Raw genomic sequence first — 6,620 nt, forward strand, 5'->3', positions numbered from 1 at the left:
AGCACTTAAGTGCATGCTCAATTTTAAGCACACAGGTAGTGCCATTTAAGCTAATGGAATCACTTAAGTGCTTCGTTGGATCAAGGCCAGACTCCTCAGCATCTTGCAGTGTCAAGTGTGCAGAGCAAGGGCTTCATCTAATTGCATCAGGCTTTAATTGACAAAAAAAATCAAAGTAATGCAGCATTCAGACTGAACCCTTCTCTCTAACACGGCTATTATAATCACAGGGAGTAGGGCCAAGGTTGGTTTGTGTTGTTCCAGGGCCTGAAGTGTCCTGTTGGATTTGATCCACCATGCCTCAGCTACTCTCAGATATCTAAGCTCTCTATCCAACATGGATTCATTGAAAAAAAAAAAAAAACAACATTTGTAAACCCCCCCCCAGACAATTACACCAGCTTATCACATAACTATGTTGTCTTCCATAGTAAGCATGCTCTACTGGCATCTCCTCTTGTTGTACACTCACATTTAGGCTATGGACTCCTTCAAAAGTGTTTTTCCTCGTGCTCTGGAACTTTTCCTGTAACTGTGAAACTACAAAGAAATTAATTGGGAGAAACACTATTGATGCAGAAACACTATTGATGCTGCAGCAACTGAGGAGAGCAAATCAAATAACAGACAAGCCTAACATCTCCATAACCTGAAGAACAGTATTCCTTATATATCTTCTTATTGCATTGCCACGCAAAGGAATATCTGATGACTCATTAGCTTAGGTAGTCTCACTTCCACATAAGCTCCTGCAGCAGCAACATTGCCTTTCTGAAACCATCCATTTCAGAAAAAAACTAAAAACAAGCCAAGACATCTAAATTCAGCATGGATGCAGAATTGGCTTCTCACCACAGTGTATTTCTATAAACACAGTTATGAGAGGGAAAGGACACATCTGGGAATTTATAAGACTATTGAGTTTAGTTAATGCAATTACTGGAAAAGAGTGGTTGAGAGCTTTGTTAACAGTGTGGGCAGAGCAGGGTGGCAGTGAGGTGTGAGTGTTCCTGCATCAGTATGACCCCACTCACACGAGCAAGCCCTTTGCTTTAATTGCCTTTATCCAAGCATGAAACAAGAGCAGGGCTCAGCCACAAGCCAGAAGATGTGGTAACCAAACCAGTCATTGGGAAAGAGGGGAGGAAGTCTCCAGAAGTGCAACGGGAGTTTCTAACATCATTTGCCACTGTATTTATCCATAGTAACAGCTTAAAAAAAAAAAAATACCAACTTTCATCTATAGCTGCTGAAGGGACTTATGTATGAAAGACATTTTCCTATCAGATAGAAAAGATGGAGGTGGGGACAGTCATGTAGCTGGACATTGCAATGGCAGTACTTCTGTAGTAGCTTTCTGAAATGTAACTATGACTTTAGAAAGGCTACCAGGAAGCTCAGGAAGGAGGTTTACACAACACCTAGAAAGGATATGCTGCTGAACATGAACCAGCCTGGCAGTGGCTGGAGGAAGTGAAATCCCCCAGATCTGTAACATCTCAGCTTTTTGTGCTCTGCTAGCACCTGTGCTGCAATCAGCATTTAACACAGATAGGGAGGCAGGAATAATTCAAAGACAGAGGTAATGTTTAGCACACCACCATATTTAAGTTAGCATGTTTGCAAATAGGATTCATCTTCTTGCACAGTCTGAAGAAAAATGGCTCCCATTTGTTGTAGCAGCTGTGTTGAATTTTGAAGTTCTTACCCACACCACGTACAGCAACAAAAAGTGGTCACATTTCAGGAATGGCTTTGAAGCAGCTCTTTCTGAAGACAGACATAGCACCTTTGCACAGAATGTTGTGTTTTATAATGGCCTTTTAGACTCTGAACCCTTGCACACACTTCCAAAACAGGTAAAATCCTCAATGAACACACTTAAATGCACACAAATTTGGACACAGCAGTAGTGTTGAAACTCCAAATTGCAGCTTCTCCTTCACATCTCTCTGATAATACACAAAGTCCTTGGGACTCTTTTGCAATTGAGTTACTCATGAGCTCAGATCTTGAACGAACAAGTGAGCTTTCCAGTTGCCCTTTGCAACTACCTCACATGTAAGGATCACTGTCTACAGTGCACTGGCAAGATAAATATGAGCATATGAAAATCAGTGCAAGGCAAAACTGATTTTAAAATATCAACAAGACTAGATCCCAACATTTATCACAGAATGGTCTGGGTTGGAAGAGACCTCCAAAGGTCATCCAGTCCAAGCCCCTCTGCAGTAAGCAGGGGCATCCTCAACTACATCAGGTTGCCCAGAGCTCAGTAGTGAGTTTTGAGACTTTCCATGAAGATTTGATATAGATTACAAATAAAAACACTCCAGGCAACATTAATTCCCTTCTTCAGAGAAAGGCAAAAGTGAGACAGGAGGAGTTCGTTAACTCCTGAAGTTGGTGTGCTTAAGGTAATTCAGGAATCTGAGGAATTAAATCCTTTTGTCAGGCTACTCAGACTGAAATCGTAAAGAAGTTGTCATTGCACATCACAGAATCAGATCATCACATCATCTACTCACATCTCATTTCAAATCCTACAACTCCACACTGGATGTCTCTACCAAGGTGTTTTGCCTCAAAATAAACCCCAACAAACAACAAACCCCCCCCCACACACACACATTCTAGCTACAAAAATCATCCAGATACATTTTTGTCTCTTTGTGCTTGTCCCACAGAAAGGGCCTTTCAGTTATTAACTCAAAATTCAGGTTTTAATCATGCCTGCTCAGAAGAGGGCTGAAGCTTTGCTGCACTGCACAGCTTTCCTGCAAAGCATATGGTATTTGAAAAGCAAGTAGAAGGGAAGAACGACAGACAGGAAAAGGTTCAGACTGCTGTAGCCTCAGTTGTGCACTGCGTGGTAATTACACTGAAGAATTCATGACTCACTTTGGTGCACTACTGTGTGCTGCTAAATTAGAAGCTTGGCAAGGACACCAGACAAAGGATGAAAGATAGGATATTGGTTTCTCCAGCACAACTCTTTGCTACAGCCTCATGGTGTTTCGAAAGTCTTTTTTTAGCACGCTAGGAAAACAAGTTCTTTTTTTAAAGAGTAACATATTGAATCAAAAAAAATGTACTGTATGGAAGTTGGCAGAAAGAGGTACAATTCCTCTAATAAAAAAAAAAAAAAAAATCAACCTGTCAGGTAGTTTGGTTAACTGTTCCCTAAAACTTACTCCTGAGTCTACACAGAGTATACTCTCACTCTTACATTTAGGGTGTCAGGTAGTGATAGGACTAGGGGGAATGGAAAAAAAAATAGAAATGAGTAGATTCAGATTGGATGTTAGGAAGAAGGTTTTCACCATGAGGGTGGTGAGACACTGGAATAGGTTGCCCAGGGAAGTGGTAGAAGTCTCCCCATCCCTGCAGGATTTTAAGGCCAGGCTGGATGTGGCTCTGGACAACCTGATCTAGTGTGAGGTGTCCCTGCCCATGGCAGTGGGGTTGGAACTGGATGATCCTTGAGGTCCCTTCCAACCCTAACAATTCTGTGATTCTATGGAGACTATTTATTGTACATTAAAGCTTAAGTGTGCCTGTGGAGATGAAGCCCTTCCACTATATAACGTTCATAAGGGAAGAAAATGCTTTCTTTACACTAGCTTACCAATGTGTATTGTCAAAATGATTTACATAAAGGCTCCCCAGTCATTTGACAGCTACAACGAGGCCAAGCACACTCGAAGATGTACACATGGAGATAGCACTTAACTCTTAAAGACAAGTCCTTTTCTCACAAGGATTGCAGGAGTTATGCAGTACATGAATTAATTCAGTTTTGCCAGATGCAGCCAATCCTCCATGTAATGCTGAACTAGGTATTCTGATTTGTAGTGAGAAAAAACTGGTACCAGACATTAAAAAAAAAAAAAAAAAAAGGTGGCTGTGTGACCCAGAATTAATTTCTCAATTTACCCAGGCACAAACCAAATAAAAATAGCCAGGTGCCCAGTGGGTCAGGGATGGCAACCAACTTCTGCTGGGCATTAGCACATCTTTTCACAACATTTTTTGTGACATGCAAGTGGTCACACAGATTTTCACAACTTGTAACAGTCAGAGGGTTTTCTTATTGAGAGCGCAGAAGTTCTGTCTATGGAAGCTTGTCATTAACTTCAAGGCTCCCCTGCATAAACCTGGCAAACTCCCAGAAACAGCAGAGGCAATTATTAATGTTAAAGTCACCATATGCTAAACAACCACTGCTCTGTATATTATGTATTCTGTTTAAAGGCAAGCACAGAGACTGCAAAGAGTCATTTTTAACTCTTTTCGGCATACAGTACATCTGTTGTGGTTTTGAGTTCCATTAAAAATCAGCCATTTAGTGATCTGGCTGTCATCCAGATTTCTACATGAAACACATGGACTAAGCACAGAACGATGCTGGGTTCTGTGCATGGCTGCATGCATTGTACTTATTATCTGCTACAATAATTAGAAATGCAGTTAAAAATGCTGAGGGGGCTTTGAAGGAGCAGGCTATCATACTTCTCATTTCACCAAAGTCCCTGGGTTTGATAACATTAAGGACAAGTCCATGAAACCTTTCTTTATACATTGCTGCTGCAATGGGTTACAATCCCACTTCACTTGAGAAGGGGACTCTGAAGCTGGCTGGAAAAGGAACACAGACCAGGGTGTACTACATACCTTGAACATAGCTCTGAAGAACACACATCAAGAACATCCTCCAACAATAATGAGCTACCAAAATATCTGCCAGCATGGACCTCAGCCAGTAAGTCAAATAAATTAAAAGCTGCCTTCCATTCTCTGACAATTCTCCAGCAAAACTTGCTCTGAGTTTTGTTCTCTGGCGAAAACCAGAAGATGATCAGCATGTACCAAAGGTCAGTAGGTTTAGACTATCTGAAACCAGCAAAGGGAGGAAATTAAAATGCATTACAGAATTCTTTGCCAGCAACCATTCACAAGCTAGCTCCAAAGCTTGCTAAAGTCAAATGGACTCTTTTTGTAGATGTCACCAGCTTCAGGTCACATCCTGGCTCATTTCAGGGCTCCAGTCGCCTCCTCTTAGCTTATTTCAAAGGCAGGAATGCAGTATTAGAGAAAAGAGGCATTCTCAAATTAGTGCTGCATTAGGGCTAGAGAAGTCAGCACACCACAACACTGCTCTTACTGAAACTTTGAGCTGAGTGGAAAAAAAAAAAATAAATTATATTCACTTTGATTTGAAAATTAATTCCAAGGTCATTGTCTCAGCAACCCTTCAGCATTTGTTTTCCATGCCTGCGTGCACAGAGACCTATTCCCAACCAGGACCCTTATAAAATCAGCAGGCAAAAAAACATGAACAGCCAGATGTTCAGGGGAGGGGAAAGGAAAAAAAAAAAAAAAAAAAAAAAAGGTGAAATCCAAATTGCATATTTGATTTCTGATGCGATTACATAACCTGTCCAGGAGAAGACAGAGTCGGTACCCTGCGGCTTACGCAAGCAACCCATATGGAGCTGTGCTCAGAAGGCAATTCCTGTTATTATTAGCAAAGGCACATCTGGCTGGCCAGGCCATCCCAGCCACAGCCAGCCCCTAGCACATGCAGGTCCCAGCCCACTGCCAGCAGGGGCAAGTCCTCAACAGGGTGAGTTACAAAGCTCACAGTATAGCAGAGGTTGGAAGGGACCTCAAGAGATCAGCAGGTCCAACCCTCCTGCCAGAGCAGGATCACTTAGGGTAGTCTGCACAGGAATGCATCCAGGTGGGGTTTGAAAGTCTCCAGAGGAGACTCCACAACCTCCCTGGGCAGCCTGTTCCAGGGCTCTGTCACCCTCACTGTAAAGAAGTTTCTCCTCATGTTGAGATGAAATCTTCTATGTTCAAGTTTGAACCCACTGTTGCTTGTCTTATCACTGTGAACCACCAAAAAGAGTCTGGCCCCCTCCTCCTGACACCCACCCCTCAGATATTTATAGACATTGATGAGATCCCCTCTCACTCTTCTCCACACTAAATAGCCCCAGGGATCTCAGTCTGTCTTCATAGGGGAGACACTCAAGTCCCCTAAGCATCCTCTCATAGCTCTCTGTTGGATTCTCTCATCTACCTTCCCTGGCAGACCATGACACACAGATGCCATTGGGTTCCTTTCCTCCAAGCAGGACAAGCCCCCACCATGTGCCCACTTGCCCACCAGCAAGATGAGAGAGTACAATTATTTCTGTTGTCCAGAGTCTCCATTTTTTTTTTCCTGTTTAAGGACAATGTGATCTTCTCTCACTGAGATTTATCCCCCTGGCCTTTATATGCAGGCTGCATATGGTACTAATTTCACACTCATTTTCAGATGATGCAACGAAATTAAATGACATGGCCACAGTCACACAAGGGATGGCAGCATTAATGTGGACTCTGGGAAGAGCCCCTTGGTTTTTTGCTCTAAATATGGGTGTACCATTTCTTTCGTATTGTGTTACTGCTCTATGGCTGCCAGACTTGCTAAATTGACAATGGCATCTTATGTTACAAAGCCTACAGTTCAAGTTAACTTCAGTATCCTTCAGAGGTTAAAATTCCATGGGAAATTATTGTGGGAGAAATATGGCTTGCATATGTTTGTGCCAGAAAGCTGTTTCTGC

The sequence above is a fragment of the Indicator indicator genome, chromosome 22, assembly GCF_027791375.1.
Source record: "Indicator indicator isolate 239-I01 chromosome 22, UM_Iind_1.1, whole genome shotgun sequence".
NCBI lineage: Eukaryota > Metazoa > Chordata > Aves > Piciformes > Indicatoridae > Indicator > Indicator indicator.